The sequence below is a fragment of the Eumetopias jubatus genome, unplaced genomic scaffold (assembly GCF_037043125.1).
Source record: "Eumetopias jubatus isolate StellerSeaLion01/CBP00866 unplaced genomic scaffold, mEumJub1_p1.0 scaffold_12, whole genome shotgun sequence".
NCBI lineage: Eukaryota > Metazoa > Chordata > Mammalia > Carnivora > Otariidae > Eumetopias > Eumetopias jubatus.
In genome coordinates, this window is record NW_028274818.1 from 11,259,700 (window position 1) to 11,285,151 (window position 25,452).

The 25,452-nt window shown below is 39.8% G+C and overlaps 1 long non-coding RNA gene across 2 annotated transcripts in view; it reads right to left on the reverse strand.

The window, feature by feature from the left end:
- LOC148162771 (uncharacterized) overlaps positions 1 to 23,912 on the reverse strand; it is an 87,189-nt gene extending 63,277 nt beyond the window's left edge. Inside the window, exons 1-2 of one of the 2 annotated variants that reach the window (XR_015766416.1) lie at positions 23,843 to 23,912; positions 20,896 to 20,961 (exon numbers count right to left, since the gene is read on the reverse strand). This is a non-coding gene — a long non-coding RNA (uncharacterized LOC148162771). Of the gene's footprint in view, positions 1 to 20,895; positions 20,962 to 23,707; positions 23,814 to 23,842 lie in introns of those variants that run through there. The other variant, XR_015766417.1, reaches the window with a different exon arrangement.
- Positions 23,913 to 25,452: the final 1,540 nt, after the last annotated feature.

Genomic DNA, 25,452 nt, shown 5'->3' on the forward strand with positions numbered 1-25,452 from the left:
ATTATGGATATCTTGTATACCCTAGATTAAAAGCTTGTCCATCCAAAGAGGTATTTTACCTTCTGCTAGTCAATCCAGGTATATTATCAGACTATGTGGATGTCATAGTCTAGGTATCCCTGGGCCACACCAGTAGTACAAATATTGAACTATAATCCCACTTGAGCATGAGTATCTGTTTTTTTCAAAGGAGACATTTTAGGGTTTGTTGTTATTGTTGTGTGCATTTATTCCTTCACGAGCTTTAAAACCCAGGCTCTTGGGGCACCTGGGTGGCTCAGTCGCTAATTGTCTGCCTTCAGCTCAGGTCATGATCCCAGGGTCCTGGGTTCGAGCCCCGCATCGGGCTCCCTGCTCAGCGGGAAGCCTGCTTCTCCCTCTCCCACTCCCCCTGCTTGTGTTCCTGCTCTTGCTCTCTCTCTCTCTCTCTGTCAAATAAATAAATAAAATCTTTTTAAAAAATAAATAAATAAAACCCAGGCTCTCAAATCTTGAAGATCAAACTCCTCTCCACAACCAAGATAACTAGAGCAACAGCTCACATGCTTGCTATCTTTTTGCTAGTTGTTTCCATTGTATTTTTTTCCTACAAAATTTCCTTTCCTTCTTGCAAACTTGAATATACATTTAATATTTGATTATTATATTTTAATCTATATTTCCAGGTGTTTCTATATGAGATGTTTCATTCCAAACTTAATCCAGAATTAATGCAAATTATGTCTAGAAGTTCTCCACCATTTTCCTGACATGATGGTCAATTCAAAATATCACCCAAGCAGCCTGACATGTATGAATTTTAACACAGTATTTATAATTGTGCATTAATGAGTGACTTGTTTTTATAGTTAGAGGCAATATTTGTGTTCAATGATGTTCCAGATGCTTAATACTACTTACTGACAGAATTAATTAATTAAAATATTTTTACTGATAAGCTTTTTGTCTCTTATGGCCACCCTTTGCTTCTTTACATAAAGAATGTTTTTAATTACTCTTGTTAATTTTAAACATGTAAATGAGTGACTCTAAGGTAATGTGGTGAATTCTACAAAGCATGCATGAAAATTTGTTTTAATAATTTGCTAATAGTCACTCCTTCAGTAGCAAAGACTTACTAATAAATTCCTGAGCCATACCCTGTTGATGCAACAAAGAGAGAGAAACGGAGATCATATTTCCAGTTTTTCACTTTAAAAAAATAAAAATAAAATAAAATAATAAAAAAATAAAAATAATCCTTAAATGTATCCTGAAGAGTGACTGATTTTCAAAGCCCACCATAAAACTTAGATTTTTAAAAAAATAAAGATTACTCATCTCTCTGATAAAGTAAAAACACTAAAACAAGTTCTGTATACTTGATTCCCTATTGGCTGGGACCAAAATGAACCAATCAGTAGTCAAATAAAATAAATACTTTAAAATCCGTGTTGTTCTCACAGAATTCAGGCCTCTAACTTAGTGACTAGGCAAGCTGCTGTTTAATTATTTCCTTGCTCTACATGTGTCTAAAAATAGGCCCCTATGTTTCAAGCGGGGTAGCAAGCAGAATGACTGATGTTTCTATTTCCTGGGGTTGTGGCCCAGCATTTAGTTTGCTGCTTCCTTGCCAACAGGATGCAAGAGAGCATAAATTTACCACCAAACATGGATGCCAGGGAAACAGGGATGCCTTGCAGGCAATGCCCTAGTCCAAATAGGAAATTTCATTCTTTGAGGGAGTACAAAACGGGTCAGCTGAAAAAGGCCAGAAGGTAGTGTGTATATATGCAACTCTCAGCTCGCCTAAAGCGTTGAGATTCAATTTGTCCATCTACTCAGATAATTTAACAGAGCCCATCTATCTCAACCTCTTCCAAAGTCAAAAAGCGTGATATTGCAAGGGAAGCCAGGCTGGGCCAGGTCCTGATGCTATCTTACTATTGGAGTGACCTGAAGCAGGTCTCTCATATTGGTTTTTCTATCCATAAAATGAAAATAAAAAAAATACCATCTCATAGGATTGTTATTATAGGTTAGCAAGATAATGTAAAACAATTAACAGTGTCTGACATTAATAAGTACTCGAATATTTGCTATAAGTGTTATATCAACAAGGATTTGAATACTTACTGATCTTTTATACTAAATACTTTGGTGGATATAAAGATAAATCGGATCTGCTAGGAGCTTAGATTCTAACAGAGGAGATGAGAAAGCATGAAGTTATAATCTCCATGAGAACAAGGACTGAATAGATTTTACTCATCTTATGTTCCAAGCACCCAGAACATTTTCTGGTATATAGTAGGTGTCCAACAAATATTTGTTACATAAATATAACTAACTCTTATACTTCTTAGAAAATGAAATGATTGCTAAAAGTGAATAGGAGAAATACAAGAGAAAATGTAGGTAAGAATCAGGAACTTGAAAGCCAAAGAAGGAAATTAGACAGTTTCGCATCTATCAAAGAATGATAATAATTTCACTTGCCCTGTTCCCCTCATAGGGGTTATTGTAAAGCTCAAATACGATTATGTTTACCTGACAGCAGCAGATAGAGGAGGAAGGTAGCAAAAGGACAATGAATTACCTCTCAGAAAAATAATGATATTTACCAAGAGTCACTATGGGCTAGAGACTGTTCTAAGCATTTCACCCATGTTAACTAATCTACCTTTGCCACAACTCTGTGAGATAGGTATCATTACCATCATCTTCGGTTTTCAAAAAAGAAAACGGAGACACAGAGAAGTTAAATAACATGTCCAAAGTCACACAGGTAGTAAGTCACAGAAGAAGGATTTGGTCCATGGCAGAGTAACTCCAGAGCCTGCATTATTAAAGCAAAAGATGCCTTGGCGCCCAACTGGTGCAGCCAGGGGCTCAGACCTTCCTCTGGTGTTCCTACTTAACAGAAAACACTGGGTTGTTTTTTTGTTTGTTTTTTTCAAATCAAGACCTTCTGAACTCCATCCCCAGTTTCTGTCTCTCTCTTCCTAGCCACGTTCTTCAACACTTTCTACCACAAGCTTAATTTCATTATCTTGATGCTTCCTGGAAGGAGGAAGAAGGGGAAGAGTGAGCTATAAATATCCCTTCCTAAGTGCCCCCCAAAGTGGAACCACCTGCTGGGCTGAGGTAGCAGGACAAGCACAACCTGCACCGTGGAGAGGTTTGTGTCCCATCACTCAACAGGAATTTCAGAGATCTCCTGTGGGGCTTACTGTTGCAAAGAGGGGGGAAAGTAAACATCCCATAATGAATGGTGTCATTACAGGGTTTTGTCATCTACCTGCTTAATGAGTAAGAACTCAAAAGCAAACGGTGGGCAGAGGAAGCGTCCTGAGGAAACAGAGCTCTGGGTTTTCTGGGCCCCCAAACTACACAGCACTTTCTGGGGTCCTGAACCTCAGGCACTTCTCAGGAATATCCTGTTTTCTTGCATCATATCTTTAAGTATAGAAACACTTTGTAAACAGGAAACAGCAAATGTTCTTACGGCCACGTCACCTAGAGGAACGGTGTTGACGGGGTCCCGCTTCTTATTAAACTGGATGAGCAGGGACATGTTCCTCAGGTGACTGGGGGCAGCCCCATCTACCTTGGAAAAGACATTTGGCCCAAGGTCAGAGAGCAAATCAGTGATTAAACCTGGTTTTCAAACTCCACCGTCAGTGTTCTTTAACCCACAGCTATGTGAGGTGGGCTCCGCGATGAGCCAGCCAGCGCTTCTGAGATGCTACTCACCCTGGACAGACCACGCCGGAGGTCAACTCTGGGGCAGAACTGACTTAGCAGAAAGCTGTTTCTGCTTTTGCCAAAGAGCAAGAGCTCTCTTCTAACACCCACACGACATCCCGGGTGCGCTGCGCACGCGCGCAGACCAACCAAAAGGAATTTTTATTTCTCCCATCCCCGGCCAGAGTCAGACGCGGCTGCCAAATGAGTCCCTCTGACAGCACCTCCTTCACAATGAGACGCCGGAGCTGCAAACCGTGCTCTGCGGGCGTTTTAATTGTGAATCCAGATGCTCTATCCCTTCGGTTCTCGGCACTGACCTTTCACTTGAAAGTCAATTTGTCAGTCTGCTCCATGTGTCTGAAGAAATCATCAAAGCCGCCCTGCCGAGGAGCTCCCTATAGGTTTTGTTGAATGTGCTGCAACACAGCAAAGCTACACTGGGGGGAAAACGTGGGGGTGGGGAGACAGCTCCCCCCCACCCTCAGGACTGCTTGGGTGCATTCTGTTTCTTAGGGGAGACTGCAGCACCAGGGGGTGGACTCTGAGTATCTTTGGAGAGGGAAGGAGGAAGCAGAGGCAAGAAGCACCCAACCCCCTAGTCACTTGTCCAACAGGACCCAGTGAAAGGAGAGGGTGGGGAGACCCTCCAGAGGCTGCAGAGCCCAGGCATGTCTGATTTTCAAAATGAGTTTCAGTTTTCTCTCAACATAGCCAAGGGCTCAAGTCTGGAAAGAAATGTTCTTTTGCACAGGGGAGCAGGGAGATAGGTATCCTCAGAGATACTGTAAATGTGAAAACCACTAGAGAGGCAAAAGGGGCTGACCCAAAATCAGGGAACGCTCATTGGAACTATTCTCTAGTTACTGGAGAGAACTAGACAGGGTCAGTCCCAATAGCACCCCTCTGCCATCCCCAGGTACCGAGAGCTCCTGCCCTATTTCCCGCCCACCCACAGCAGCACCTTATCGACAGATCTGGCTTTTCCTATGCCATCCACAACTGCACCCTGCCTGCTACCACACACACCCACACACACCACCAGCACCACCCCAACCAAAGTATACTCTCTCAGTCCTACTGAACTCTGTTGAGCGGCTAGTCAATCTAAGAATTGTAAATTGTTGCCAAGTGTATGCACTGGAAAAACAGCCTCTGTGAGTTCAACAGGCAGTATTATAGCTAATTCTGCCCCTGGCTACCTGTGTGAGCTGGGAGTCTATTCCTTAACAACTTTGATTATTTACCAAAACCTACTGGAGTACACTTGTTTTGTTTTGCCTTGCTTTATTTTGCTTAAGTTAGGGAATGGTCCTGAGCAGCCCTCTTAAGCATGTTAATATAGGGAGGGCAACTAAGCATCTATTGTCCCAGAATTAGTATTTGATGGGACCTTTTGTTGTTTTGGTACTGCTTGTTTGCTATACAGAGTAGTGAAGAGGAGAGAGGAAGAGAAGATGGGCCAACTTACACTAGAAGCCCAGGACATTCTGGAAGAAAAGGGACGAGAAACCCACAGCTTGAATGAACACCAGGATTTTCAGCTTGGAAGATGAGTTTGGGGGGGGTGAAGATAATCCCAGTAAAGGTCTGGTAACAAAGAAGAGCTAAAAGGCTTACAAAATAAAATTTCCCGGCGGGAGAGGACAGGCTAGGTTGTCCAGGCACAGAACCGGTATCTAAGGCAGTGTGGTTCACAGACCAAGTGTGTTCAAACCACGGAGGGGAGGTGGGGAAATTTGCTTAACGAGGGAATTCCTTTGCTTCTGGCCAGGACAAAGTAACTGGTACTATACCAGTCCTCACAATAAACAACCACAGAACTAGAAAAATATATGAGCCACTGTTATCAGGCGTTGGGTAACAGGCAATGAAACACTTGTGATTCTTGAGAAAAATAGGAAGCTACACAATTGTACTAGGAGTAAGTTCACAATCTTAGTGCATTGAGCTGTACTGACTTAGTATATATCAGAGTTCAGAATAATGAAGCAACTAGAATCTAAAGGATAGGTAACCAGGGAGGAAGGAACTTTTCAAAAGCCCAGGTGAGGAAAACTGCAAGTCCTTAGCTGATAGCTGGGCTAAACATGCACAGGACAAGACTACTTGAGGCTATCCAGAGAGTTGCCGCTAAGAGTTTGTGACTAAAACAAAGATACTAGAGGAATGGGCAGTACTTGGGGATGTTGAAGTTCAGGTGCAGCCAGAGTGTCAGAAAGGCCAAGCCATAAGAGTCAGGACTATACTCTGTAGGAATTCCTACTCTGTATCTGCCCTAAAAAGGCTTTAAACAAGGCTCTGACAAAATTCTCAGGGAAGACAGAATTTGGAGATTGCTTCCCCTTACCAAGTGGGGATGGGGGTGGGAAACACTTTAGGCTCTCCATAAATCTGCCATAATAAAGCAGAAAACAAAGTCTTTAGAAGTTCATTGTAAACAACAAGTCATGAACTTCCTACTAAAACAAAACTCGGTATGCTTCAGAACCTCGACAATGTAGCATTCACAAAGTTCAGCACATGGTCAGAAATACCAAAATATGCAAAGAAAAAGGAAAACGGGAACCAAATCAAGAAAGAAAAAAAAAGAAAGCAATAAAAACCTATCCTGAGATGATATTGGATATTGGACATAGCAAGGAATTTAAAATGATTATGATAAAATATTGTCAAAGAAATAAAGGAAAATATGTTCAAAGTATTAAAGGAAAATATGACCTTCATGAATGAAGATATAGGGAATATCAAGAAAGAAATGGAACTAGAAAAAATAAAAATTATTAAACTGGAATAATAATTTAAATTAAAAATTCACTAGATGAATGAGACGGCAGAAAGACTGGAAATGGCAGAAGAACAGAGAAATAACAATTGAAAAATAAAGACATAAGTATTTATGGGACAATTAAAACTGTCTAATATGCATGTATTTGGAGTCCCAAAAGGAGAAGTAATAACTAAGAATTTCCCATATTTATTCCAAAATATCAACTTACAGATCAAAAGCTCACCAAACCCAAGCAGGCTAAATTAAGAAAGAAAAATTACATGTAGGCACACTACAGTCAAACTGCTGAAAACCGAAGATGATGAGAAAAATTCTGAAAGCAACCAAAGGAAAAACATACATTATATACAGAGAAACAGTGATATAAATTACAGTTAACTTCTCCTCAGAAATAATGGCAGCCAGAAGAGAATGGAATGTCATCTTTAAGATGACCAAAGGGAAAAACCCCACTATCAACACAGAATCAAATCATATAACCAATTAAAACATCCTTCAAAAAGCTAAAACAATGGAATCTTCAAATAATCAAAAGTTGATAGAACTTACTACAAGAAAAGCCAAAGGATTTTCTTCAGGGTGAAGATAAATGATACCAGATAGAAACTAGAACCCACAGGAAGAAATAAAGAGTACTAGAAATAGCAAATAAGTGGTTTATTATAAAATGTTTCTTTTCTTCTTATAACTTCTTTTTTTAAAAATTGACTCTTTAAAGCAAAACTGATAACACTGTAAGGTGAGATTTAAAATATGTGAAGTAAGATATAGTAAGATACAGCTAAAATTTCAAAAGCTGACAGCACCAAATTTTCTAAAGAATGTAGAGCAACCAGGATGCTCTTATACTGCTGATGGAAGTATAAACTGGTACCTCTTTGAAAAGGTATTAGTCAACTTCTTAAAAGGTTAAAGATACATTTACTCTATCACCCAGAAATTACCCTTTTAGGTATTTACTAAAGAGAAATGAAAAGGTGTCCAAAAAGAAAAAAAAAAAAAAAGATAGGGCAGGAATGTTCACAGAAGCTTTATTAATCATGGCAAAAATAAACAAAGCAAAACAAATCAAACAAAATAACCCAAATAACTATCGACAGTAGAATGGATGACTTGTGATGTAGTCATACAATGGATTACTATTTGGCAATAAAAAGAATGAACTCTAAACATTTTCCTAAAGAAGACCAACAGATAGGCAACAGGTACATTTAAAAAAATGCTCAACATCACTAATCATCAGGGAAATGAAAAATCAAAACCACAATGAGATACCACCTCACACCTGTTAGAATAGCTGTAATCAAACAAGAAATAACAAGTGTTGGTGAGAATGTGGAGAAAGGGGAACCCTTGTGCACTGTTGTTGGGAATGTAAATTGTGCAGCCTTTATGGAAAACAGTATGGAGGTTTCTCAAAACATTACAGAGAAGCACCTGGGTGGCGCGGTCAGTTAAGTGTCAGACTCTTGGTTTTGGTTTACATCATGATCTCAGGATCCTGACATTGAGCCCTGAATCAGCTCCACCCTCAATACTGAGTCTGCTTGAGATTCTCTCCCTCTCCCTGCCCCACCTGCTTATGCTCATGCTCTCTCTCCCTCAGATAAATAAATCCTTAAAAAAATTACAGAGAAACTACCATATAACTCAGCAATTCTGCTTCTAGGTATGTATCTGAAAAAATAAAAACATGAACTCAAAAGTATATCTGCATCCCTAGGTTCACTGCAGCATTATTTACAATAGCTAAGACATGGAAACAACCTAAGTGTCCATCAATAATGAATGGATGCAGAAGATATGGTGTGTGTGGGTGTGTGTGTGTGTGTGTGTGTGTGTGTGTGTGTGTATTAGAATATTACTCAGCCATAAGAAAGAATTAAATCTTGCCATTTTGTGACAACATGAATGGACCTTGAGAGCATTATGCTCAGTAAAAATAAGACAGACAAAGAAAGACAGATACCATATGATCTCACTTATATGTGGATTCTAAAAACAAAAAACAAAAAAAAAAAACAGAGATCATAGATACAGAGAACACACTGGTGGTTACTAAGGGTGGAGGGTGTGTGAAATGGGTGAAGGGCATCACAAAGTATACCCTTCCAGTTATAAAATAAGTCATTGGATGTAATGTACAGTATGGTGACAATAGTCAGTAACACTGTATTAAATATCTGAAAGTTGCTAAGAGAGTAAGTCTTAAAAGTTCTTATCACAAGAAAAAATATTTTGTAACTACATATGGTGATAGATGTTAACTAGACTCATCGCGGTGATTATTTCACAATGTGCACGATATTGAATCATAATGTTGTGCACCTGAAACTAATCTAATGTCAATTATATTTCAATTTAAAAAAATTCTACTGATTTGTATATGAGTGACTCTCCAAAGCACTATGCTGAGTAGAAGAAGCCAGCCACATGAGAGTAGGTACCATATGATTCTATTTAATGAAATTCTAGGACAAATATAACTAATTTATTTTGATTAAAATTGGAATAGTGGTTTCCTGGGGGGCAAGAATTGACTGGGAAGGGAAATTAGAAAAATTTATGGGATGATGACAATATATTTTATTTTAAGAGAGGTGTTAGTTACAGGGTTGTATGTACTGACAGATTCACTTTAAAATCTATGATTTCACTGCATGTAAATTTTACCTCAAATAAAAAAATTGTACTTGCCCTTATAAAAAAAAAAATTAGGTTGGATAATGTCATTCCTTGGTTGAAATCCTCAAATGTCTTTCCATCCTTAAGCCAAAGCCTTCCAATGTTCTCAAGGTCCTGCACTCTGCTCTCGCATTATATCTAATATCGCCCTATTGCTCACTCTGCAAGTACACTGGCCATTTCATAGTTTCTTGAACATGTGAACATGCTCCTGTTATACCCCATTGAACACAGATTCTTTTTTTATCCATTTACCATCTGTATCCCCCAAAATAAGTGTAAGACACTTTATTTGTTCATATATAAATCTCCAGTGAATAAGGTAATACCTGGCGCATAATAGCTCCTCAAAAAATATTTGTTGAATGAAAAATTTACATGAATGCATGACCATTTTTTTCTATTCAAAATATTTTGCTTTTCCTTTATTCTCAATGGGCCCTTTCAGATCAAGAGGTCTAAGCTAAATTGTATCGCTGAGTGGACCTCTGTCGATCTGAAATTATGTATCAATGGCTAAGGCTCCTTAATACCCTGTTTTTATTGGGGAAGAGTTTAAATGTGTCAGAATAAGGCACACCAAGGAGATAAAACTTCTAACATCCCAAAGGGCTGTCTGGGAAGAAGTTTGGAACATATTGAAGTTAACTGCCAGATCCAGGAAATGAATTTACGGTATAAAAATGGAAAGCAAATTAGTGTAACTTTAACCTGATGAGAAAGGAATTTACCTTGAATAAAGGTAGTCAGGACCCATCTAATCAATCTCCACAAACAGCTGGAATCAATTTCAAGGACAGTTGTGCTTGCTTCATAGTGATTTCCTCCTATTGCCTCCTAAACCAGTCCTGAGGAAAAACCATGGAATGCTCTCACAGGGAAAGGTTCTTCTCAGCTGATAAAGGAAGTATAGACAGACACAACGTGGAAAACTAGGAGAGTAACAAGCCTTTGGTGAAAAGAGGAGTCTTGCACCAAGACAATGACCAACCCCAAGGCGACAACAGAAGCCAGCAGTGAGGTCATCCAGGTAGAATGAATGGTACCTTGAGCCACTGTACCACTGCACATATAATGAGAATTAACTCGGGCCATCTAAGCAGGAAAATAAAAAATTGGAAGGATATTGGAAACTCCCAAGTCAATATGAAAGCTGGAGAAAACCTGACTCAGAAAATGGATGGGAAGCAAGCCAGAAACATAGCTGGGATGACAGCACTGGAACCAACAGGTGAAAATGTCACCAGCTCTCAGCAGGTGCTGTTGCTTTCATTCTCACCACGTCCACAATAGACACTAGCCAACCCCACCTCAGGACTCTCTCAACTCTGCTGTCCCTGCCAGCATAAATAGCTTCTTACCTGACCCTTGCTCTATACATTGGCCCCTCAGGTTTCAAAGTCCTGCATCGGACCTTAAATAGGATTGACCAAGTCTAGGCCAATGGATATACCGATGTCAGGAGCGGAGAGAGGAAATATCTGCCTCCTTTGTTTTTCCTAATGAAAAGTGGGGTCCTGCCAGCACACCTATTGGGGGATTCCTCCCAAATAAAGAGAATACTGAGATTCTAAACAGTCAAGTCAATTATAATCTATTACAATCTAGTCTCTTCGCCTGCCTTACAACCTTATAAATACGTCCTCCCAAACTTAGACTTACAAAAATATTTCTACACAGTGTAGATAACCCATTTTGTGCAACCAAAAACACACTCACCCTTTCCCCAAACAGAAAAATACAAAGTTTAATTATTTTCTCCCTCCACTTTCAGTCCAAATTCTTTGGCCATTGCCTATCCTTCCTGTTATAATCCCATCGTGAATTTCTAAAACTGAAGTTTAAAGAGTAATTATAACTACCACCAACAGATTCTATGCACAGTAGGCATTTCTACATATAGACCATAGCTACTGTTTGTAGCTTTCCCCCAACTGCTATTTCACGTTCTCTCTGCCTCAGCAAGCACACAGAAGGGCAAACTAAACCTAAATCTTCACTCTTGAGAAACCTAATCTCTTGCCTTTCCTGCTTGAAAAGCTTGCAACAGTCTTCTGCTCATCTTTACCACTCAAAATAATAGTACAAAAAGGGCCCTCGGGTTGTGTCCATGGTCCATCCTTTTCTTCTTTTTAGTAGTCAGGATCACTCAACCCATCAAAAATTCAACTTCCTCCTTCTTCCACCTCTTCCTCCAGAGGCATGAGAATTCCCGAATGTCCAAATGGGTGGTTCAGCTCCCAATTTCACCTAATCACTTTAATTTCTTAGTGGAAACAATTCTCCATTGGGTACTAAACCAGCAGAGCCCAGAGACAGAATGCAGAAATTTGATAGCGGGTCATTCGATATAATTGTGAGTGGTACCCTCATGATTCTTCCCCCAGAGCTCCTGAATTTGTGTGTTCTAGGACAGGGAGAAAGAATGCCATTTATTCATCATTAATTCAAAGTAAATGCTTCATCCTGAGGGACAACATCATAAATTTGCAAGGCATTGTCTACCAGCTGGTAGCCAGCTGGTACCACATAGGAGTCTTCAATAGATCATTCTGTTTTTCTGTAAGGTCAGTTGCTTCTGGATAGTAGGACACATGGTTAGACCAGTGAATTCTATAGTCATCAGCCCATTGCCTTATTTCTTCCTCTGTAAAGTGAGTTTCTTAGAGCAACCTATCCACAATTTAAATTTTTATTATAGGGTCAGTTTGTTTAAGTTATTTCAAAAGTTTATTTGAATGGCATTGTCATATATTAGGAGTCATCCTAACTGTTATTTCAAGAGATTTGGGAAATAAATATCCAGAAAATCACAATGATTATAAAATTAAAAAATCTAGAGTAGGGATTCTATTATGATGTTTAAGAATTTAAGGAAGTACCTCTGAAGGAAGTATTAGTAGAAGCACAGTGGAGCAGTGAAAACAAATCTAAATATAAAATAGCTGTCTATTTCAGTGGGTAATTTCTTCTCCTACCACAATGAACGGGTCCAATATAAGTAGCTTCTACCAGGTAGTTGGCCCTCCTGGGAACAGTACCATCCTAGTGCTCAGGACTGGTTGCTACTCTGACCAGTAGGGGACTCAGCTCAGGTATAGCCAGGTCACCATAATGGGAGGAAGTCCTTCCTTGTCACTAGGGTTCATGTCCTTAGGTTCATTCCTGCCACCATATCTGTTTTGTTAATGAGTCCATTGATCAAGTAACATGACTGAAGGTCATCTTTAATAAAAGTCATTTTCTCCTCCTGATTATTATAAAATTTCTTCACAGTGGAAGCGTTTTGGCGAGCACGCCAATTAGGCACAAATATTTTCATACTCTGGGTTCACTCTAAGGAGTTTATCCAACTTCTTCCCTAAAGTTCTTCATCACCAACTCTCCAATATTTTTTTCTTCTAATCCTCTGATTGATCAAATCATCAGCTACTGTCCAAAAATTAGATCTAGATTTTTGCCATAGGCAATTTCTCTTGGTTCACTAGATGTACCAGTTAACACCTACTCCCAAGGGAATTTTATTCTCCGCTGTGCTTTGGGACCACCCTTGAGTGGAGTTAATGAACCACAGCAATCCACAATCAGGAAAACTGGACCACTGCCACTTGCCAGAGAGGAGAATTTGGCCACAGGAAGAACACTGAATCTCTCTAGGATGCTGCAGGGAATCTGGACCGGGAGACAACCTGGGTGAGGCATGGACATGGGATTCCTACAACTGCGTTTGAAGAAGTCCTGTAGCAAGGCTTCTGATGCTGTGCCTCATATTCCCTTTGGTTCTGCCCTGCCTTCTGGTGTCACTAGAAAAACCCCACCAAACTACTCAACGCACTTGGGAGGTGCACTCACCAGTCTTCATCCCAAGTCTACACTCCAACACAAACAGAGGCTGCCAAAATACATCCTGCCTCTGTGGTGGGCAGAAATCTGGAGAAATTCGGTGGGACGGGGGAGGGGGGGAGAAATGCTTTGGAAATGGTTTTATTTCTGAGAACTTGAATTTCTAAAACTTCCCCTAATAACCACATTTTCTTGGAGTTCAAGATCAGAGATAGACTACCCTGGTGGCCTTTTAACCCTAATTAACCCACAAGCCCATTTGGTGTCCCCACCTTTTTTAACTATGTGATAGAGCTTATGAAAAGATGTGGCCTCCAGTCTGTCAAATACTGCACATTCCACAGTTCTTGCTCAGGCCACTTCCTTCCCTATGGAGCCGCTGCCTGACTTTTCCAAAGCTGATATTAATATCACAGACCATTATAATATAGTTATTTTCATGGAAGGCAGAGAGGAAGTCACGTGGCATTAATTGGTCCCATGGGGTTCTGAAAGTCTCCATTTAGCATGTTGTTTTTACTCACATAAGCAGCGATGAAGTGGAAACAGTGAGGAAGTTGCTATGATTGTATTAAATGAGTATTTTTTTCTGGGACTTGTTTGGTTAATGAGTCATTATTCCGTTTTTAATTGTATGAACATATGTAGTAGCTAGGTCAAAGGTACATGTGCATTTTCTAAATGCTCGCACACACACACACACACACACAGAGAGAGAGAGAGAGAGAGAGAGAGAGAGAGAGATCTAGGCCACTGTCTGTTTGCTTTATTTTAACCTCTGCAGTGATGTCAGCTTACTGAAAGGCTGGGACACAGAGAAATGAACCAAAGTATGTGAGTTTTTATAGTTTGGGAAGAAAAGAATTCAAAAACTCCTGAGCATAAAAAGATCTATTTTATCCTCTTCAAGTTACTGAACCAGGAGGGTTTCATATCAAAATGTTGCTATCACCAGAATCCATTACTTTGTGTCTGTACCATAAATTTTACTTTTTAAAAGCCCATCATGCACATCATCCTTTTTGATCTTTATAATGGGCCTGTGGGGTAGGTAGGGCCAGAATTATTATTCCATTTCCCAAACTAGAACCGATGTCACAGAGGCACAGTGGCTTTTTAAGGATCAGGTAGTTAATAGGTGATGGCTTGAAAACAGAGGGAACCCAAGAAATAAATTGGAGTTCTAAGGAGATTTAAGGGTGGCTTAGAGCCTTTCGTGGGTTAGATGGTGGCATGGCAGATATGAGAGAGTGAGCCTGAGCTGTCCCCAAGTTCTGCAAGCCCTCTTTGCCTCTCCCAGGTAACTCTACACTTTAACTCTGTGCTCCTGAGCTGTCTCCACTCACTGCGGTGATGAAATTCTATTTCTCAGTTAAAAAAGTCACATGAAGGTGAACATGAAAACAAGCAGATGATGAAAAGCCCTCCTGAAACATTTTCTGTTTGAAGGCACTGATACTAGAATAATTTGTGGGTTCCTTGAACATGGGAAATAATTCTTTTGACAAAGATGTGCCAGGAAAACACCTATTCTATCTCTCTCGATAGGGCAGAGGTCATGGATTATATATTCTACTTTTCCTGAAGATTCTGAAACAAGAAAAATAAGATTCTGATAAGAAAACTTATGATTTTTCTCAGTCAAAAAGAGCTTTATGCAATTCACCCTGAAGGCTAGATGTTACTATGGATAGACTTTCATCCTTCTTTGTGCAATACTAAGTAAGTTTCCTTTTCAGAGTCAATAAGTCATTCAGTCCAGTAGTAAATAAGTACACTTTACTTAATTTAGTTAGATCAAGGCACTAAGAAGCTGTTCGGTTCACACAAAAGCCAGTTAACCTTACCTAAGAACAATCCACAAATAGATGAAAACTGCTCTCCAGGAGACAAATGTGACACCTCCCGTGGGACTCAGTGACCCAATCTTTACACAAATGCTCACATGCATTCCCACCAGAAGACAGGCCAGAGGAAGCATGGCTCCATGCGAATCATCACCATTACCAGAAGCATGACTAAAAGGGCCTCTCCAACAGGCAATCTTTGGCCGCTTCACCTGTACCGAGGAGAGCATATCACCAAGTTGAGGAAGTCCAGAACCTCCAGTGGGACTGCTTGAGATGAAGCTGTCCACAAGCCATGGGGAGGGCAGCACAGCTTACTAATCCAGCTTGTGAATGGACTCAGGCCTTTGATTCTCCTCCACTGCCTCCTCCCTCCTTGTCATTTAATTGCTCATAAAAGCTCTATGAGGTCAGTTGGAACAGTAAGTGAAAAATGAGCTCATATGGTCTATTTAGTCTCTTTTGAGTCATTCTAGTTAAAGTGTGTTAAGAGAGGTTTGAATCTATTGGCCGGCTTGAGGTTTGGGAGTCATCTGTGGATTTTGATGGCCCGTACTCCCCATCTCCAAACCGAAATGAAAGTCACAGAAACAGAGAATGAGGAGCTACAGAAATGGAGTCGAAGTATTTTTCAGTTCCTCAAATTTTACAGACATAGAAACAGATGCCTAGAGAGCTTAAGAGTCTTGGCTGATGTTACGGAACTCATTATAAGTGCTAGAATAAAGGACACAAGTCATTTAATATTTGATAACTAGCATTGATTATATTGCAGGCTTTTGTTTTTATTGAATATACATTCAATATATTTTAATAAAACGTATATAGTCAAAAAAAGTTTCATCTTTGGCTCAGTTTTTAAATAACAGTTGTTTTCCATCACGGAACTGCAAGGACAATTTTTATAAGTCATCTGTTAATAATATTTTGTTTCAGGACCACACTATCCATCAGGCAATCATAAAGCCTGCTCTAGGGTGGCATGCCCTTTTTTTACAGGAGGGAAAGGAGAGATATGTATCTGATGGCTATGGGGTGAAAATGCCTTGGAGCCATTAGCCAACCTGCTACTGTTTCTGCAGTGAGATCTTAAAGACTGCCCAAAGTGAAGGCAACTCTTCCATGTAGGAGGTAGGAAGGGGAGGGGCAAGGGGAGTAAGAATAACACACCCCTTCCATCTCCCTCCTCCCCACGCCGTTCTTGTCTCTATGCAAAGGCTCCCCACCTACTTACATCCCGAAGACCTCCTTTTCAGTTTTGCAAAATCTTGAAAAAGGAGAGGTTCTCTGTTGACACTGGAGAGGTAACAGGGCTTGGCATTAGGAAAGATGAAATTCTAGTTACACCTGGGACAGCTTTCATTTCAATTTGTAATCAAACTCTAATTCAAGGCCACAAACAGTCAGTAGAAGACTCAATTCAAGAGCAGAAAGGCCTCTAGAGAACAGAGTGGGCACAGGAAATGACTCTAAACACGGGAGAAGGCAGGAAGAATTTAACAAGAGCAAAAAATAACAGCCTCCAGCAAATAAACCAGGCTCTCCTCAACCCTTGGAAAAATCAAGAAAGGAATATTAACAGGACTGTGGATTGAAGAAGAGCCAAATAAACAATCCATAATGATAGCTTGCCCTATAGATTCACAAAAAGTAACCACTGGAGAAAATGATAGGACCAGTGTAATTCCAGAGGAAACTGAAGTAGCAAACATACCTTTCATTTTCTCTTATGGGCATGGAAAAATATGTTCTGGTAACATTGAGTGGTCTCAGAAATCTCACTGGCCAGATTCATTCTTCTCATTTAAATTTTGTTATGTGTGACACACAACATTTTCTGTTAATTAAACCTCTTAACATAGCTTTGTGGGAAGAGTGCTTGTCTGGTATTTCAGACATTCCTAAGATTCAAGGGAAGAAGATTCTACAACCCAGCAAATTTCTAAGAAACTAATTACCTAGAAAAATTCACCCAACTGTGCTCTCTTGGCCAGGCTGCTGTACTCTTTCAAAGCAGGAGAGAAACTTCTGAATGGTCTTCTGTTAGGTTTTGTTTTCCCTTCTCCTCACCCCACTTTGCTTTGTGGCAAATTGGGGAAGGTGGGAAGGAAAACCTGCAAGTGTGGAGGGACATCAGATAGAGGGTGAAGGTGGAGGGACATCAAATAGAGGGTAAAGGTGCAGGGGAGAGGGCAACTTGCAGGGTGTGGGGGAGTGGGTCCACGAGAGGTGGGTCGGAGCCTCATGGGAAGCCACTGCTCTCGTGCATTCACTCAGTTTATCACATCCAGGAAAAATGCTCCGAAGAAAGAACAAGTAACGGTTCCAGTTTCCTTCAGTCTTAATATAGAAGGCCCCCGAAGGTCCAAAACAATTTTAGAAAGAGAGCTGCAGGGTGGGGAGGAAAAAGTATTGTGCACCCTTGAGGAAGTGGAGGGGAGGACAAACAATATTGTTTTAATGTGACTGCTACAATCTTTGTGGGCTCTCAGCTCTGACCAACGGCATCCTTCTGACCCTGGGACATTTATTGTTTAATTTTCTAAAGGAAAAAAAAACTGCTTTGGGCAGAATTATCTGGGTTATTCTATTTTACAACAAACTATTTAAGGCTAAGCTATGAGCACTTGGATGCATTTGTGTCATTTAGGGGAATGAATAGACAAAATCACAAGTCTCACTTCCCTGCTCCCGGAGTCTATATATAATTAAAGCGATTGAAGAAAGCCAACCTGACTTGACTTGACAGAAAAGGATTTTTTTTTCTTAATGCTCAGAAAAGTATAATTCTGGAAAAATCATCAGAAATCAATGTTTTTCAAAAAAAACTCAAATATAGTTTTCCTTCCATTTATTGTTCAGTCACCTTTCCTTTTTTTATATGATTTTGAGGATGACCCAAATCTCAGGTGAAATGAGGGATTGTCATTACACGTGCACAGTATGTTTGTTAACTTTAGATCCAAATAGCCCCCCACTTTCTTCTCCTTCTGGATGGGGGCCTGGCCTAGCATGCCTGCCAAAGAATATGGATCTGTATACTTAATAACTACTTATGAATAGTTACTCTGTGATATTTAACCACCAACAGAGGTAGAAATATGTGTTAGTTATCAATTGCTATCTAACAAATTATCCCTAAATTTAACAGTGTAGTGGAACAAACATTCATTATCTCACAATTACCATGTGTTAGGAATCTGGGTGCAGTTGAGCTGCGCATACTGTCATTCAGGTTTCTCCCAAAGTTACAGAGATAATGTCATCGGAGACTGTGGTCACCTCAACCATTGACAGAGGGGGAATCTGCTTCTAATCTCGCTCTTGAGGCTGTTGGCAGGTGCTCACTGGCTGTTGACTGGAGTCATCAATTCTTTGCTATGTGGGTCTCTCCATAGGGCTGCACACAATATGGCAGCATACTTTCCCTAGCATGAGAGGTACAAGAAAGAGAGAGCGCAAGACAGGGCACCTGAGGCAGAAGCCATGGTCTTCTTATAACCTAAACTTCATGTCATCCCAAGGCTTCTGCCATATTCTACTCATTAGAAGTAAGTCAGTAAGTTCAATCCACACGGAAAGGGAGAGAATTGCACAAAGGCAGGAGGTGGGGATCATTGAGGGAGCTCTTAGAAGCTGCCTACCACACAGTACATGACCCGCACTAGCAGCCTGAAACATCAGAACTTCAGAGAATTAACATCTAAAAACAGGTAACTTCTATTAACACAGAAAAAATTTTCCAGCTGCACTGAATTTAGGGTGATTTATATACAGGTAACTTGTAAGGGCCATAATCTGAATGGTCTGCCAAATATTAGAAACAAAGTATGACAAATTCCCTGTTATCATCACTATCAAATTAAGAGACTAAAGAGAAAGAGTGTATTCATTCTGATGCATTGGTCATGCTACATTGGTTATGGTTACACTTCAGTCATTTGGTGAATGTAGCAACTTGACATATGAACTGCCTTTGAGGGAAATTTGGTTTAGAAGCCTCAAAACTTCATCTCAGACCAATTTATCACTGAACCTACATGGTATATATGTAACTAATCCTACCTCAAGTCATGTGTGTGTGTGTGTGTGTGTGTGTGTGTGTGTGTGTAAGAAAAAGATGAAAAGGTTAACCATGCTCTGTATATGAATTTGAAGATCTTTTCACTGTATTGAAACCAAAGTCTCCACATTACGATAAAAGTTTGTTGACCACAATTCAGGAATTCTGGATCTTGGCCATGTCCTGCTGAATTAATGGGGATTGTAAAAACCAAATGGAATTTAGAAGTAGCTAAAATATTATTTTTTTAAAAGAAAGAAAAATAAACAACTACAAAGAACTTACTATCAGAATATGCTTTCTTCATCTGTAAGGGAAATTTACGCTCTCTGATTTGATTTCCTACTCAGAGAGTAGTAATGACTCAGAATTCATGTTCTGATTCTCCAGAACATTTTAGGATAAGACTAACACAAGTAAAATACACTATCCTATAACTACAAGGATATCACACATGCATAAAGTAAAGTATAATGGATTTGGGGCTCATTGTGTAACCTCTGAGAAGCCCAAGTGCGCAAGATCATTTCGCCAAAGTGACAATCTGGTTACCTATCCTAAGTACCAACCATCTTCTCTAATCTGCGCATGCACATTCCCTTAACCAGGAGACATGCTGCCTCTACTTCCATAAGTGTGACATGATTACAACTCTGAGAAGGCTTTTGTTCTTCAGTAGTTGGAATCCTTAAAATTATGTGAAATTGCACAGTTACGAAAATTGTTGGGAATATTAAAGCATTTTGGCTCCTTTCCCTTGATCCAGAAGGTACTGTGTGTTCTTTGGATCCCAGACAACTTTTTGGGCAGTTCCAGATAAGGTATCCAATAACTTCACTCCGTGTCCCCGTTTTTCTTGCCCTCATTCCAGAAAAAAGTTGGATAGCTGCCTCCCAAATAATTTTATTGTGAGGAAAGTTATTATGAAAATGTACTCCGTTGGTTTTCACTGACCTCCAAAACACACTCCCTAATTAAGTGCAAATGGGAAACTGACTTGGAGCAGGTTGTCTCTGATTTTGGACTTGGGAGAAGTATTAAAGTTTATGAACTCGATATGCAAGCTCCATTTGCTAAACGAGGAATTTCTTATTTCATTTGGTAACTGCACTGAGATTATATAATGCTTCTCAGAAAGCTCTGAATGCTGAAGATGCGTAAACCATCTGCCTGTGTTGAAAAGTCAAAAAATACACTACTCCCACAATGTGTCTCTGGGCATAACTAATTATTTATCCAGAGAAATTTCATCATAGAGTTGTTGTTTTTTTTAAATTGAGTTTCTACATAACCATAAAATTTAACAGCACTAAAGAGGCAATGATTACATTCATGCTCTCACATCCTTTTATAGGAGGCTAAGGTTGTTCAGCTTTAATATTTAAAGAAATCTGAAGACCTGGCAGAGAGAAGTGAGAGAAAGGGAATAGGAAGGAAGACAAATTTCATTCAGCTTGAACCAGCTCCTCTTTCCCTCCCCGACCAGCAGGGGGCAGTAGTAACAGAGGAAGTGATGCTTGTTTTCCTCTCTGAAAGGTGAAGGTACATAAACAAGGAGAGAGGGTGAAAGTTGCAGGAGCTTTGTGTGCTCTCCAAAGGTCTCCTACTGGCAGGGTAAGCATCAGGTGTAGCCCTCAATTCCAGTTCCGTCACGTACTAGCTTAAGTTATAACAAATTTTCATGATAATAATAGTAACTAATACTTTGAGATCATACCCTGAGCCAGGCACCGCATGAAGCACTTTGCACGCATTATTTTATCCCATCCTTCAGCAAAGCAGGATGCGGTAGGTTTTGTTATTTATTTGGGTTTAGCAAATAAGGAAACTGAGGCTTCCAAGATTAAGTAACTTGCTCAAGGTTACATAGTTAAAACAGTAACAGCAAACTAGGAAGGAGAATTGGAATGTTCATCTTTAGCCCAGACATCAATACTTACCCTTATTTGATTTGGTTTTGTTCACTTTTTTTTTCATTTTCATTTTCATTTTCTTAGTTCTTTCACCTGACAAAGCAGATGCAAGTATTTTTAGTTGTTTTGTTATTACCCAAAGTGTAAAACATGGATACACAATTATCAGGTGAATTTGAACGTGTCTGTGTTGCCAATAAGAGCAATTCAAGAGGACAGTTTTCCCCCACATTACCAAATTGGCTGACTACAGTGATATTTCTGTGTCATATTTAGGTATTATACAGTCTCCCTTTCTTTAAATAGCATAGCCACAAATTGGATATAGGCCATTTGTTGTTCTGACCCTCCAGCAGTTGTCTTGGCAAAATGGAATACAGTTAAGAGCCAAGCGTTTACAATTAAACAGACGGAATTCTCCTCCTACCTCTGCACTTCCCTCTCTCAGCCTCAGAGCCCTCCTCTGTAAAATGATTGTGCTCGGAATAGAGGACCCATTCAATTGTGGCGAGGGTGAAACAAGCTGATGCAGGTAAAATATTTAGCCTGGCTCTGGCACATAGGAAGTACTCGGCAGCCATTATTAATCTGACACAATTGTCAAACTTGGGGGGAATAAAAGTAGGAGAGTTCAAACAAACGTCCAGATGTTTTGCTTCTGGGTGCCAAACATCCAGATGTTTGAGAAACTTCAGATAATTCATCGTCATTGTTGTTCACTGGTCTCGTTGGCGCAATGTGATCACAGATTATGTTCAAGGGCAAATGAGGGTTAATGGTCTCCCCATTCATGCGCAGCTACCCTTTGTTACGAACTAAAAATGTGAAGGTATAAAGGCTCTCCCTTTCCACTTCTGCCAAAAAGATTACCAACAGTCAAAAAGAAACCTTTTTTTTCCCCACAGGCACGTAAATTCCTTTTAAAACATTAAGCTTTAAAAAAGCACTTATTTATTTTTTCTACATACTTCCTTTTCAGCTTTCAAATGTATCACAATAGTCTAAATATAATCCAATATTATTTTTTTTTGTTCTTCTTTACTCCAAAAACAGCTCAACAGTGAAAATAAAGTGTCAAGATTTACTGGTTTCCCTTAGTTAAGTTTTGTTGTTGTTGTTGGTACACTTACACACTATTTTAAATAACCAGCTCCTACCTCAAAAATCCATAACTTTTATAGACTATAAATTCCTTTAAGGATAAAGCTTCTTCAAATTCTGCCTCATTTAACAAAACCCGACACATAAAAATCATAACTCACACAGAAGAAAGGAATTATTTGTATGATGGAATAATTATACAAATGTTTATCTAATAATTGTAAAAATATAACATAATTTCACACACTTAACTTTCCTCGAACAATTCTGTGTTTTGGCCCCATTTCTGTTTTCCTCAATCTTATTTACTCCACATAGTTTTATAATTTTCAGAACATATATTAACTTTACAAATTTTTTCATGTTTGAATGAGACAAATTTATTCCTTTTTTTATAATGTCTTGGAGTATAAGAAAAATAAAATAGAGACTTTTCCTAAAATCTATCCCAAATCCTAGATGCTATATAGCTAATCAAAGGGACGTAGGTGGATAGCTTTCAAATGAAGATTTTAAAATATTGTTTCCTGTAAAAATGATAAAGTACCCAGTTCCTATGAGCTTTGTCTTTCTAAAGTTAGAATCCACTCTTGTTTCTGTTTTTTAACTTCTAAGAAGAACTTTTCTAGACAAACCACTGTGTTTGATCCCAAAGTCAAACAATGAGCTGAACAGCATCATAGAATAAGAAGGCAGCACTGTAGATTCCCAGAAAATCAGTCCTTAGGAGACTGGCATAACCTGAAACCAAAGTGTTCACCTCAAATATCCTTCAAAATCATGTTATTATTGATTTACTTGATCAAGACTGGAGACAAAGACCTGTCCAGTCTAGGTCAGCCTAGAAGAAGATCCAACAGGTCAAGGTGGCAAATAAGTGCAGTATTAATCATAAAGAATGTGCTGAGGGAATGCTCCCAAATCTCTCATACCCCTAGCTTAGAATAGTCCATAGGACTATCTGTGAACTTGCTGAACCAATTCATCAACTGGGTGGCTAGCACCTAGCACGTAATAAGTGTTCAATAAAATTATGATGAGTTATCAAACTGCGTCCAACCCTGTCATTTTTTTCTCTTAATGGCCTCAAAAGTTTACGTGAAGTACCCAGCCAGTCATCTACTGAGTCAATGTAGCTGTCTCCAGGTTTTTAGTCTAAGACTTGCAAATTCTCTCCTGTTGAGAAGACTGGCAGAGAGGGACCTGGATCATGGGGAGGGCTTGCCAGCTCACTGTGAAGGTGAGAACCATCAGCCCTTCTCTGACTCTTTCCTGTGTGTCTTCCTCCCATGCTGATGCAACATTAATTCCCCTGAAGAATTCTAAAAACATCAGTACCACTTCTGAAATGATGATCCAAATCATCCGAAATGACCCACAAATAAATGACCAAAAAAATTCTATATCTCAAGATAATTATACCAAAATCTGAATACTTTTATGGTATAAGGAAGAATAATCATAGCTCTTAATACGATTTAATATAATGATAAAGGCAGTACATTTTCTGTAAGACTAATAATCATAATTTTGTTGAGATTAGGCCGCCTGTGACAGGAGGAAATTTCAATGTCAGAAATTTCCCCATTTCCCGAATTACCCAGCAACACTATCTAGGTTGATCTTTTAAGTATAGGGCAGGCAGAAAAAACAAAAACAAAAACAAAAACAACCCTACCCAACCAATCAAGCTAGCAAACAAACAGAAAGATCCTATTGTTGATATAATAGCACCCACCACTTCTTTCATAGCAAATATGTGTTCCAAGCTTGATAAGCATTATCTCTGAAGTCTGCATAAGCCTTGTTCTAGGATCTTGAATCGCTGTTGAATCATTATTCAAGTAGAAAAACAGGAGGAAGAGACACTTACTCTTTGCAAAAGGTAAAATGCAGCAAATATATTTTCCGCTCCTTTGAACTGCCAAGCCACAAGAAGAGGAAAGAGAGGTGGCTGGTTTATGCACACACTTCGCTTGCTCTCTGACTGGTATCAGCACCGCCGAGGCAATCAGCCAGGTTCAAACAGGACTAGAGTCAGGAGATTGAGCAAGTAATCTTGGTTCTACAGCCCTGAGCAAATCCTTCAACTTGTCTGGGCCTCAGCCCTCGCACACATAAAAACAAGAGTTAGGTCATATGCTAACAAGATCCCCTCAAACCCTTGCCTTCTCTAACTACACTGTGTGGCTGCTGGATCCAGGGTGGAGATGTAGATGAAGTTGATGTGGTGCCTGAAGTCCATTCCTCCAAGGACAATTCACAGGAACACACATCGACTCCATGCTTTTCAAAGGAGGTACATATGTCCTCCTGTGTCTTTAGCACTCCAGTAACAAATATGCAAGCCCCAAGTAAGCGGGAAGTATCTTCTTGGTGCATTAACTTTTCCTGAAAAAGTTTGAGGATAATCCATTCTTTAATGTGAAAACAAAGAATTTACAGGGTAAAATTTAAAATTCTCACAGACATGAAGAGGCAGAAGGCATCAAAGATCTTTGTCACTAGGGGTGTGGCTTCCTTCTATACCCCTCGTATCCTCTATAAAAGGAGTTCTTTGGTTATGAGATATGTTAGGTTGTCAGTGGTGGTATTTGGAGGCTAAGTACACTATTGCTTAGCTTTCTTTCTGAGCCCATGGGGGTCTTTCAGTGGGAATTTTGTTTTAGGACAGCCGAGAACCCTAGGATAGAATGAAGGTCTACCAAGGCCTAGGTACTGCTGTAATTAGGAAAGGCCTATAAAAAGTGGAAGAGCCCAGGGGTACCTGGATGGCTTAGGCGGTTAAGCACGGACTCATGGTTTCAACTCAGGTCATGATCTCATGTCGTGAGATCGAGCCCCAATTTGGGTTCCACACTGGGTGTGGAGTCGGCTAAAGATTCTCTCTCCCTCTAACCCTCCCACCCTACTACCCCCCTTCCTCCACTGCTAGTGTATTCTCTCTCTCTCCCTCAAAAAAAAAAAAAAAAGTGGAAGAGCCCATCAAGACAGACTTCTTGATTTTGTTAAAGGCAGATTCTGGGGCACGATGTTTGGCTTGGAAATCCCATTCCCTGAGGCTCTTGGCTAAATCTCGATTTATCCTGAGTTGGCTTTTAAATGAATTTGGTCATCCCTGAGATCCAAAATTGGTATTTTACAAAACCATGGAAACAGTCTCCTATAACTGAATCATTATCTTTACTGGTGAACTGCAAGCTCATGTGGTCATCCTTTTTCCATGCTAGGCAAGCATATCCTACAGCACCCAATTTTCAGATCAAACTCTCCTAAGATCTCCGGCCTGTTTCCTTGTGTGGTAGGAATTAAATGGATTAAAATGCTGCTGAATCATGTAAAAGGGAAAGAAGTATGTGTTCTGCTGGTCACCTCTAGAAACCTCGCAGTGGGCGGAGGGGGAAGAAGGGATGGATAGGATGGGGTGGGGGAGGGGACTGGGCTACAGAGAGGCAAACTGTATAACCTCATCCACCCAGACAC